General features: G+C 39.0%; 1 pseudogene; it reads right to left on the bottom strand.

Annotated features, from left to right (window-relative positions):
- The window catches only part of LOC127652465 (nuclear factor 7, ovary-like), a 74,382-nt pseudogene extending 60,923 nt beyond the window's left edge, over nucleotides 1-13,459 (bottom strand).

Below are 13,459 nucleotides of genomic sequence, written 5' to 3'. Positions count from 1 at the left end.
CCCATCAGACTGAGGTCGGAAAGGGGTCGTTCGGGTCTTTTCAATTCCCAGTAGGTCACACATTGTTTGGAAGACCTCCGATTCAAAGTTAGAGCCTTGGTCGCTATGTAGTGTCGACGGTGCTCCGTAGCGACACACCCATTCAGCAACTATAATCTCTGCAACGGTGACAGCTCGGTCATTGGGCAGGGGGTAGGCTTCCACCCACTTGGTGAAATAGTCCTGCAGCACCAGAATGTAACGATTGAAACGTTCAGTTTCATTCATGGGACCCATCAAATCAACAGCGATCCTTTCCATAGGAACCCCCACTCGTACAGTGCCCATAGGCGCTTGAGGCCTCTTTGTGGGTCGGGCCTATGCAGCACAGCTGGTGCACGTACGACACCAAAGTGTAACATCAGCTCGCATCTGGTACCAGTAATACCTGGTTTGCAGCCGAGACATTGTCAAGTCAAGTCAAGTCAATTTTATTTGTATAGCGCCTTTCACAACACACATCGTTTCAAAGCAGCTTCACAAAACATCAGCATTAACAGATGACAAAAACTGCAACGTCCATAAAGTCGATTAATCATCATTGTGTAATTTAGACAAAATTAGATTTTTAATAGTTTAAAAATAATTAAATGGTAATTATATTAACTCTTTCCCTGCCAAACACGGAATTTTCCGGGTTTTATGAAAAAAAGCTTCCCCGCCACAATAATTCCGCCAAACATCGAATTTTCCGGGTATCCGTGTTTTAGGTGGAAGGAAGACCCGCACACATGTTTTGAAAGAGTACGCAACTCTTTGATCAAAGAAACAGACTGCGATCGTCTTAAATGTGAAGTGGAGTAGTGAGAATGTAGCTCAAAATGTAGATAGAAATGCCTTTTTCTCAGCTTTTTGTCCGAAATGTTGTTTTTGACAAAACCTACCTCTGTTCAAATGGCAATAAAAATAACAAATGAAGATAAAATAAAATCTTTTTTTTTTTGCCTAAAAGCAGAGGCTCAGATCTTTATTGTGATATATAGCATCTTCATATATTCATGGAAGAAAATATTCTGCGGGCCATTCAAGTTTAGCGAAAATCGTCAAAAACCCTGGCGGTGGCTGCCAACTTTTTTTTTTTTTTTAAACGCTGGCAGGGAAAGAGTTAATAACCCCAGTGAGCAAGCCGTAGGCGACTGTGGCAAGGAACACAAAACTCCATAAGATGTAGATTAATGGAGAAAAATAACCTTGGGAGAAACCAGACTCACTGTGGGGGCCAGTTCCCCTCTGGCTAACATTATGAATGTAATGTAAATATTAATTATGTATAGGTAAAATTATGTTTTAAAATTATTAAACTAAGTGTTAAGGGTCAGTGATTAAAAATCGATTGTGTTTGAACTGTAAGATTAATGACCACAGGCTTTGAAGTCCATCTAGATTAATTGCAGAAGTTCACATAGATGCAATTGTCCTTGTTAATTGGCCGACGAAGGCTTTTGTTGGCAATAGTTAGTCTAAGCATTCCATTTCACGATCGTAGTCCATCAATAGACCGAGGTGATGCAGGTTGGAGTTGGCATCATTTCATCCTCTAAAGTCTGTCATAATAGATTGAAGTGATGTTTGGCACCGGCTGCATTTAGTCATCATCATTCAGCGACATGTAGCAGTGGAGTCCAACATGAAGCAGGAATGGAGCTGGATCTAGCCGGTTCTGGTGACCTCAGGATAGGAGTCCCGAGGTTGAGACAGGGAAACAAATAAAAAGATGTAAGCGTAGATGCCATTGAATTTATTGCAGAGTTTGAGATCATGCTCAATGTTTCTAGTTCCGGCAGACCCAACTAAAGCAGCCTAATTGTGGGATAAATTAGGTGTATGCCTGGCTAAATAGATGAGTCTTTAGTCTAGACTTAAACTGAGAGTGTGTGTCTGCATCTCGAACAGTGTTTGGGAGACTATTCCATAGTTTAGGTGCCAAATATGAAAAGGATCTACCTCCTTTTGTGTCCGCTCCACCCCGAAGTGTCCACCCACTGGCCCATCGTGCATTTGATGCATGAAATCCTGACGGAACACTTGTGGCAAGAGGATTTGTGGGTAAAACTCAGGACCCTCCATTAGATAGAAGCGCCGTACCAGAATGCCATCCTTTAGGTACAGTCTCTTCCACTGGCTCCAGTAAGCTTTAGTTGCCAGTCCATAGGGCAACACATTGTCCCAGGAGGGTCGTTCCACACTTTCCTCTAGCCACCTTCTGATGGGGGCAAAATCGGTGTCAGTTGCCTGGGCAGAAAATAGTTCCTCTGCAGTCCACCCAAAGAACGGAGCAGCACTTGCTGTCATGACAGATTGTACTACCCCCACTGGACAGAACTCTGGGGTAGCAGTTTCAGGTACATTGTTTGCAGGTCTGATGTCAAAATCACACTGAACTGCCTGGTGACAGAGCTGAGGGCTGCTCAAAGAGGGTTCTTTGATGCTGCAGGCACAAAGAACCCTCTTTCCATTCTTTCGTTTTCATTCTCTCCCAACTATCATAAACACTCCCTTAAAAATAAACATGCATCAAACATCCACAACAACACAGCCTTGTTAGTTTTATATATTCAGCCAATAACCTACAAACAAAGAAGTTTTAAATAATTGCTAAACTAAAGACTCTGTTAACTAAATTCATCTGACTCGATACATGTGTTAACGGACGATGATAATGACCTACTCGGACAAACATCGTGTCCTAGAGATGCAGAAAATCCTCAAAACAGACACAAGCCGCGAATCTATCAAGCACAAATAATATAATATTGAGCTGCAGTCGTCGGAGTCGCGACGGGAGTGACGTCACTCTCCTCTCCGATGATTGGCTAGAGGAGGAGCTGTCGATCAAGAGCTAGTGGACCAATAGGGACGTAAAACGCCCCTGATTTACATGAAAGTACTCACAAGTTTTGGAAAATCAAGAGCAGAACATGGAAACAAAAGCAAAGAAAAATACAGCGTAAGCGTACAAATAAATTAAAATATGAGCAAAATATTCAGAGTACAAAAAACACTAATATACCCAAAGAAACATGATTTTGTTTGAAATGCTGATGACTTTGCTTTAATTTAATTGCATTTTTTTGCAGCATATTTTAAATGTGTTTATATACTTTTGATTCATTTTTTTTTTATCTGAGCTCCCTTTTTAATGCCAAATTCCCAATGCGCTCTAAATCCTCGTGGTGGCGCAGTGACTCAATCTGGGTGACGGAGGACGAATATCAGTTGCCTCCGCATCTGAGACCTGTGTGGATGATCTGCGCTTTTTATTTATTTTTGCGCTTATTCATTTTTTTTATTAGAGCTTATTATTTTTATTCATGCTTATTATTTTTATTCATGCTTATTATTTTTGGATCCATGACTGCAATACATTTGACGGGATTTTGATCCCATAGTTTTGTCCCACTCTAGTTTAATCAAGACCCCGTGATTCAGGTGACGCTGTTTGTTCAGCTCCTCCATCCTCCACACAGAACCCCTCATGATCCTAAAAGTGTGGAATAGCATCATTAATCTAATGTATATTAAATTGTTTTATTCAAACCTGTTCTATTTGTGTACTGCATCAAAGACCTGTACCCTACTTGATCCCTATTGTACTCCCAACACAATACAAATCCAAAATACAAATTATTTAAATATAATATTAACTCTCTTCTCTCCTCTTCATGTCTACTACATTCAAATATTACATGCTCAACTGTTTCTTTTCCTCCACAATACTCACATAAACCATTTTCATGTACATGTATTTCATGTATTATATACAGTGATGAATTCAAGCCTGAATGTCCAAGTCTTAACCTACTTATATAACCTCTTCTTTTCTATTTCTTCCACAAATGTTAATTTTAATATCTACCATTTTAATGAATCTTATATAAATGTCTACCCTTACAGTTATTATCCCAAACCTCTTGCCATTCTTTAACAATATTTCTCCTTATAATGGATTTAATATCACCTTTACCCAAAGGAACGTCAACATCCTCTTCTTTCCTTTTTAAAGCATTTTTAGCTGCTCATCTGCCACTTCATTACCAGATATCTCTACATGCATCCTACTTCCACTCCTTTCCTCTATATATGCCACAGCAACATAAATATTGAATTCATAAGATCTTTCCATGATGACTGTTGGGTAGAAAGTGTTTTAAAACAGATGCAGAATCAGAAGACACCAGCACTCTGTCTGGTCTTATCTCCTCTACCCACATTAATCCTATAATAATAATAGCAACCATTTCTACAGCATATATGGACAACTCTGATGTTAGTCTCTATGATATAGTTATATCAAGATCTGGAATATATACTCCCACTCCTGTAATCCCTAGATTTGTGTCTCTTGAACCATCCGTATATATTTGAGTTCTTGTATAAAATCTTTCCTTGATATGCTTATTTACATTATGTTTAATTTGTCCTTAATTTTCACATTCTCTTCTTTTATCTGGCATCTTCAAATCTGTTTCTACGTCAGGGAACATCCATGATGGACCTGCACTCCATAAAGGTGACGCATTAAACATTCTGTTTACAATCCACCCAAAACCCCTTCCTTATTTATTTATATACTCCCAACACTTATTTAAAACATCAGAAGCAATATGGCTTCCAGCTTGACTCTTCAAGGTTGCCCAATATACCAATGACAATTATATTGTGGGTAAATTCATTGGTCTCTCATTTGCCTCAAATAGCAAAGTATTAACCGCTGTCGACTTAACTGCTCCAAGACATATTCTGAGAGCTCTGCGCTGTATTTTATTGAATTAATTTAAGGTTATTGAAGCAGCACCATAAATCATGCATCCATAATCAAGCACAGACCTTTTCATGGCTTGATATATCTTCAATGATGATGTTCTTTCTGCTCCCCATTCTTTGCTGCTATTGCTCAAATTGTCAGACATTTCTTGTCCATTTCATCTGTATGATTCTTCCACGTATAACGGCTATCAAACCACATACCTAGAAACTTACTTTCACACGTTCTATTGATTTTCCATTTAGTAATAATTCTAAATTATTGGGAATGTCTATTTTCTGAGTATAGCACATACAACATGATTTGCTTGTTGACATTTTAAATCTCCAATCTATTGACCATTGTTCCTACTTTTTAATGACTTCAATTCCCATGAGAAATGTTTCGGCCTCTCTTCCACACAGCATCACTATCGGACTTCTTGCATTCCATTGCAACACACTAAATACCATCAAGCTAGTCAGAAAACTGAGAGGTTTCATGCAAAGTTGATCGAGTAAGAATATCATGAATCATGTTGGCTGAAATTCCAACATTGAAGCTTTCAAAATCGTTTTAATCTTCAATGATCTGCTTGAGAGCTTTGCTGTAAAATTAATAACCTTGACAATAAATGCCAAAAAGTTCTCTTTTGTCATTACCAATGAATTCTCTTTTAGTGAACATTGGTGATCACAATGTTCTAATGGTTTATTCTTATATACCATCTCATTTTCTCTGCTTTCCCTATTCCCACAGGCCTTTAGTGCATCCACATAAGTCACTTTATATCCTTTAACTTCTCTAGCTTCTATTTGCATCTCACACCCTCCATATGCTGCACTGTGAGAACCTCCACAATCACAACATTATAAAATATCCATTTCAGGACACTTATCATACTCATGCTCCCCTCTGCATTTAACACATCTCAATTTTCCCTTGCAGACTGCTGCCACATGTCCAACATGCTGACATTTGAAGCATCTCAAAGGTCTAGGCACATATTCTCTAACTGGGTAACTGATATATCCCATTTGCACTTTATCCAAAATTCTTCCTTCAATTGCCAACAACATACTCAAGCTCTCTTGCCGCTGTCCCACATTGTTTTTAAACAGTCTTCTTACATTCACTATTTTACCTCCTTTTAGATTCTCCTTAATTTCATTAGTTTGAATATGTTGGAATTCCAGTAATTACTCCCCTTTCCACCCTAGATACCCCAACCTATCGCATTGAGAGCTTTTCTCCTTCAACTCTTTAATCTTAAAAAGCATGTTTCTTCGAGCAACATCATGAACGATCACCAGAACGATCTCCTTTGTCCCAGACATCTAGGCAAGGCAAGGCAAGGCAAGTTTATTTATATAGCACATTTCATACACAATGGTAATTCAAAGTGCTTTACATAGAAGAGATTAAAATAAGAATAAAAAAATAAGAATAATTGAAACAGTTTAGAATAAAATAAAATAAAATACAGTACAAACAGTCGGACACACAGTGGCACAGTGCTCATTCAGTAAATGCACAGCTGATGTGTTTTGAGTCTGGATTTGAATGTGACTACTGTAGGAGCACATCTGATCTCTTCTGGAAGCTGGTTCCAGCTGCGGCTGGCATAATAGCTAAAAGCAGACTCTCCTTGCTTAGAGTGAACCCTTGGTATTTCTAGCTGATGTGATCCTAATGATCTGAGTGATCTGTTGGGTTTATATTCAGTGAGCATATCTGCAATATATTGAGGTCCTAGCCCATTGAGTGATTTATATACCAGTAATAATACTTTAAAATCAATCCTAAATGTAACTGGGAGCCAGTGTAAAGACCTGAGGACTGGTGTGATGTGTTCATATTTTCTGGTTCTGCTCAGAATCCTGGCAGCAGCGTTCTGTATGAGCTGCAACTGTCTTATGGTCTTTTTGGGAAGGCCAGTGAGGAGTCCATTACAGTAATCCACCCTGCTGGTGATGAAAGCATGCACAAGTTTCTCTAGGTCTTGACTGGAAACAAAGCATCTAATTCTTGCAATATTTTTCAGTTGATAGTATGCTGATTTAGTTATTGCTTTGACATGACTACTGAAACTAAGATCTGACTCTAGAGACACACCAAGATTCCTGACTTGATTTTTAGTTGTTTGACCCCTAGCGTCAAGGTATGCATTCACCTTGAGAACGTCATCTTTGTTTCCAAACACAATGACTTCAGTTTTGTCTTTGTTTAACTGAAGAAAGTTTTGGCACATCCAACTGTTAACTTCATCAATGCATTGGCACAGGGAGTCAATGGGGCTGTAATCGTTAGGTGATAGGGCTAAGTAGATCAGTGTGTCGTCTGCATAGCTGTGGTAAGCAATTTGGTTCTTTTTCATTATTTGGCTCATTGGGAGCATACAGGTTGAACAGGAGTGGCGCAAGAATTGAGCCTTGAGGGACTCCGCATGTCATGGACGTCCACTCAGACTTATGGTCTCCTATACTCACATAATAACCTCTCCCTTCTAAGTATGACCTGAACCATTTTAGGACCATCCCAGAAAGCCCCACCCAGTTTTCCAGCCTGTCAAGAAGTATGTTGTGATCGACAGTGTCAAATGCAGCACTGAGGTCGAGTAGTACCAGTACTGATAATTTGCCTGTATCAGTATTTAAGCCGAATATCGTTTATTATCTTTATGAGCTTGTCTCTGTGCTGTGATGCGATCGGAAACCAGATTGAAAATTGTCAAAGTATCCATTTGAGTTCAAGAATTTGTTCAGCTGATTGAAGACAACTTTTTCAATGATCTTGCCTATGAAAGGAAGATTTGAGATCGGTCTATAGTTGCTTAATATGGTCTTATCCAGATTGCTCTTTTCAAGAGGGGCTTGACAACTGCAGTTTTCAGGGAGTTTGGAAAACTCCCAGAGAGAAGTGAAGAGTTTATCACTTCTAGGAGATCTGCTTCGAAACAGTTGAACACACTTTTGAAAAAGATGTGGGAAGTGCATCAAGGGCGTAGGTTGATGTTTTAAGGTGCTGTATGGTTTCTTCCAAAATTTTGCCATCAATTTCTTTGAAATCAGACATAGTAACTACTTTCTCAGGTTGTGGTTTGATTTGTCTGACCCCAGCACAACTCATGGATGTGCTGATCACCTTTCTGATATTATTGATTTTTTCAGAGAAGAAAGAAGCAAACTCACTGCACTTGCTGTCTGAGAGCATTTCACTGGGAATCTGGCTTGGGGGGTTTGTCAGTCTCTCTACAGTCGCAAAAAGAGTGCGTGTGTTGTTTAAGTTGCTGTTTATAATATTCGAGAAGAAAGTCTGTCTAGCTTTGCCTAGTTCCATATTAAAAGCATGGATGCTGTCTTTGTAGATGTTATAATGGACTACAAGTTTTGTCTTCCGCCACATGCTCTCCTTTTCTGCATTGTCTTTTCATATTTTGCACTGCTGTTGAGTTTCTCCAAGGTGCTTTTTGTCTGCCACTCTTCTTCCTGACTTTCACAGGAGCAATATCATCAATTACACTTTTAACTTTTGAGTTAAAAGAATCAAGGAGAATATCAACAGAGTCAGCAGATATACTTGGTGTTAAAGATATAGCCTTCATAAATAGTACACTAGTGTTCTCATTTAAGCATCTCTTCTTGACAGACACAGATCTAGCTTCAATGGCAGGAGAGATCAATATATCAAAGAAAACACAGAAATGATCAGACAGTGCTACATCCTTAATAACAATCGATGAAATGTTTAGACCCTTACTGATAAGTAAATCTAGAGTGTGTCCATGATTGTGTGTGGGTCCATGTACATGCTGAGTCAGATCAAAAGTTTTTAAAACAGTTATGATTTCTTTTGTCATATTGGTTTCTGCATTATCTATGTGAATGTTAAAGTCTCCAGCAATGGCAAAACAGTCAAACTCTGAGGTAATTGTTGATAACCGTTCTTTAAAGTCCTCAGCGAAGGCTGGAGAGTATTTTGGAGGCCTGTAAATAATGATAAGTAAAATGCATGGAGCACCTTTTAACACACTACCCAGATATTCGAAAGACGGGTAATTCCCAAATGATATTTGCTTACATTGATAGACATCTTTAAAAAGAGCAGCTAAACCCCCACCTCTTCTACCTTCTCTGCAGACACTCAAATAAGTAAAGTTAGGAGGGGATGTTTCATTAAGGACTGTTGCACTACAGCTGTCTTCTAGCCAAGTTTCATTTAGAAACATAAAATCCAGGTTGTATGTGCTTATTAAGTCATTGACTAGAAGTGATTTATTTTTAAGTGAGCGGATGTTTAAAAGTGCTAACTTAACAGTTTTTGTCCCCACAGCAATCTTAGTTTGGCGTGTAATAGGCACCAGATTAGATGGGTTTGCTGTACGGCTTTTGAAGGCCTTAGACTTTCTATGATGTAATCGAACAGCAATAGAGATTGATACAGGCACACTGGGTTCCCGCTTGTTTTGTAAACATTTGAGAAAGTTACTGTTATCATAGCGGGGACCCAACACATATCACTGAGAGCTGGTATCAGTTGTTTTTGGTTCACCTCGAGCAGATGGAGGAGGGTGTGAGCCCTGGCGTTGTGGCAGAGGCCGAAGAGCTCTCACAGGAGAATGGCTAGAATCTAGCCATTCTAACAGATCCAATCATTTTTCCTATAGCCTTCGATAGCCCTATTGGATGCATATGTTTTCCTGAGGTATTCTCAAAAGTCATCATCACCTTATATGAATTCAATATATTCTGACTTTTTTTGGTCTTTTTTTGTATTTCCTCCTTGTGCCCCCATCAGGGTAGTGAATCATGGATTCTCTCACAATGACACAAGCCGACAGAGCAGTGATTAACATTGTACATATGTTCTTAATCTCACCTCTGGGAGTGGAGAAACCAGAGCTTCTAACACCAATACAAACCATCTGGTCAGTGATCAACCTTCTTCCCCTGTAAAGATCTGGGAAGAGAGAGAGGATACATGCAGGTTGTAAAACCCGGTAAAGGTGTTAAGGGAAGCCTGACCTGCAGCCAGAAATATGGCTTCTAGAGACACGTCTTCCACCCATGCCCAGGAGAAGGTCATACTCTGGGGCATTGTGTGCCTAGCTGATCATATGTGAGCGCAATAGCATCCACGATCCAGCGGCACATTATTTGCTTGAAGATGGCCAAACCCTTTGTGCGCCCTCCGAAGCAAACAAAAGTTGTTCTGACACCCTGAATGGACTCATTTGGTGAATGTACATGCTTAATGCCCTCACAGGGTTTAGTCTCTTAGCCTCATTCGACTCAAAGTAAGGAGGGGAGATTGCTTGTAAGGTAGCAAACTTAGCCCTAAAGGGGGTTGCCAGCACTTTGGGTGCATGACCTGGTCCAAACTCTGGAGTTTTTGAACAAAAGTGCTTGAAAGTGCCCACATTGTTTGACTGATGCCAAAGCCATTAGCAGCAAAGTCTTCAGTGAGAGTATGTGTAAAATTACCACCTCTAGTGGCTCAAATGGGGACCATGTAAGCACATTTAATACCAGCACCAAGTCCCAGACCGAGACATTGGTGTGGCTAGAAAGCAGGGCTGGACTGGGAAGAGAAATCATCCTGGGATGTTACATAGCAACTGGACCAAAAGTTGAGTGTGTGTGTGTGTGGGGGGGTTGTTCAAGTAATCATGATCACTTGCTACATCCATGGAAATGGGTTCAACGGCCATTACCTCAGGTCTCTCTCTCCTCTCCCATACACAGAGGATTTAATTATTTATTTTCACTTTATATTGGCTCATAGCGCCATCTAGAGGTGCATCAAGACATAACACAATTAAATGATTAATGTTTTATTCAGAATGGACATATAATCTTTATCATACATTCATAGCACATCAGAAATAATCTAAATAATGATCCAGAATCACAGAAACTGAAAGAACAAGTTCTGATATTAATATAATTATCATGAGTGAATTATTATAAATAAACTCTTGGATTGTTGCTGAAACACTGTCAGATATTTTCATCTGATTACTGTCAATGTTGTTATTGTTTAAACCCTCTTTAATGCTCATTTCATGTAAATATACTTTCATTTATTCTTTTATCACAGAGTTTTAACACTTCACTGAGAAGATATAACAGACACTTCAGTTGAGTGCACTTATTTTAAAACATGTAGGAAATCTTTTGGTGATTGTGGAGCATTTTGGGAGAGAGATGAACTGCTTTGTCAACATACAAGTTACAAAAGACAACTGAATGAAGAGATCGGGTGGACAAATCTGTGAAAATGATTGTAAAATCCTGTAATTGTACACTGTATTCTGGATCTTCAATCGCCCCTTTATGAGACGGAGCTGGTTAGATTAAAGGTTCAGTGAGTTACTGGTAGTTAAGATGAGAGTAAACTGGTAAAGATGAAGTGTGGAGCAAATATCAAACATATGATCACATTTAATTGATTTCTATGAACTTACAAATGACAAAAATCATGTTAAGAAAACTCACTCATATGACTGATGAGATCATTCAATCTTATCTGTTGAGTTTTTGTAGACTATGTTGAGTTATTATTGACATATTTAACCTTTGGAAATCTAAATGTTCTAAGATTGCATCAATGACTAAATACTTGTGAGATGTTCAGTGAGCAGGATCAGATATTACTGTGAATTTAACTGGTAAAATCCTCAGAGGAGTGACATCATCATAACTCCTGAAAAATGGCAAGAGTGTGTGTGTAAATGTGTGTGTGAATGTGTGTAGATGTGTGTTAGTTACAGGATCAGAGAATGACACTTTTCCTCCATCATAATCCAGATGAACTCTCACACGCTCAAGATTCTGTGTGACTTTAAACACACCATCCTCCACATCATCCTCAATATACTCCACACTCCAGACATCAGTGTTAAAGAAATCATCTCCCTTCCTCGGGTTTGATGCTGTAGTTACTCCAAGAGTCCAGTCTATATTGCCTTTAATCTCCACATCCCAGCAGTGTGTTCCTGAGTTAAAGCCCTCTGAACCCAGAACACACGAATCACAGTCAATTCTCTCTGGATTATCAGGTAATATTTGTCTCTTCTTGTTGTATCTCACACTGGTCAGATCATCAGACAGGATCATATGTGGACTTGCAGTGTTTGGATCCAGAATCACAGGAGCTGATGAGAGAAAACAATCAACAGATGTTCATATAATCATCAAGAGTGAATCATATACAGATTATTATGAATTATGAACACTTGTCATATTGATGAAACACTATCAGATATTGTCAGTGTTGTTATTAGTTACACACTCATGTTTTATTATCAGTGTTTAACAGTGAATCACAACACAAACTTTAAAAGTGTGTATAGTGTATATTATTGTCATGTTTATAATGGAGTACACACTTTTGTTTTTTTGTGTAAATATTCAAATGTCACACTCTCAGTGTGCGAGCAGAGATGTTTTGTGGACTCACTCTTGTGGACAATGTCTCGCATCTTCTTCCAGACTCATGTCAGGTTGCCCAAGTAATGTGGCACATGAATGAAAGCTCCAGAAGTCATCTGTGGATCCGGCTGTGAGATCTGGACTCTGGAAGAACATTCAGGAGTCAGTACTGCAGTGACTTTGACTTCACAACCATAGAGAGGAGACACTTACCTTTCCATTGTCACATTAAAGTTCTGCAAAAGACAAAAAAACACTTGATGAGCTCCTCAAATGATCAATAAGAGCAGAAATCAATGATGAGAGTTTGACTGTCACCTTTAGAAATGAGACATCGATCATTGGCTTTCATCATTTCCTCCATGTCTTCGATTGTGTGTGAAAGAGCTGAGATGTGTGTGTTCATCTCCTCAAGCTTCTTCTTCATCATCTGACTCTTCTGCTCCTCTTCCTCTCTCAGTTCAGTGATTGTAGCTTCTTCTTCATGTCGGAGAAACTCATGAAGCTTCTTAAACTGCTCTTTAATCTGGCGCTCTGTGTGCTCAGCTTGAGTCTGAAATCACATCAAATTCACTTCAATCAGCTCTGCATTCACACACATCACATCATTTATCAGCAAATGTGTTTGATTGTTGATTCTGTATCCTCACCTTGATGTGTCCAACTGATTTATCACACTCTCCTTTCATGTTTTCTGTGCGTTTGAGTTTCTTTTGTAAAGATTTCAGTGCTGTATTGAGTTCCTCCTGAAATTTAACAAAGTGAAAATACTGTAATATGTTCCTGTATGTAATATATAGTATGATAAATATTGTTTAAAGCTATTTATTTTGTCCTTGCATATGACTCAAGAAGTTTGTTGTACCTTGTAAGATCGAAAAACTTCACTGATGGGTCTGAATTTGTGATTGGTGTGTTTTTGTGAATCTCTGCACACTAAACACACCGGCTGTTTATCGTCCAGACAGAAGAGTTTGAGTTTCTCACTGTGTAAACTGCAGATCTCCTCCTCATTTCTCTCCTTCACAAACATCTCACATAAGTTCTTCAATGCCAGATTACAAGGAGGTTTTTCTCTTAAAAATCTGCTCCTGCAGACGGGACACTCCTGAGTTCTCTTGGTTTTCCAGAACTGTTGAAGACACTCTTTACACACACTGTGACTACACGACAGAACAACAGGATTCTTGTAGATTTCACAGCACACGGGACAAGAAAATTCTTCCACAGAGAGTGAATCCAT

The sequence above is a fragment of the Xyrauchen texanus genome, chromosome 12, assembly GCF_025860055.1.
Source record: "Xyrauchen texanus isolate HMW12.3.18 chromosome 12, RBS_HiC_50CHRs, whole genome shotgun sequence".
Lineage (NCBI taxonomy): Eukaryota > Metazoa > Chordata > Actinopteri > Cypriniformes > Catostomidae > Xyrauchen > Xyrauchen texanus.
The sequence above is the reverse complement of the archived record's forward strand: the minus strand, read 5'-3'. Positions and strand labels throughout refer to the sequence as shown.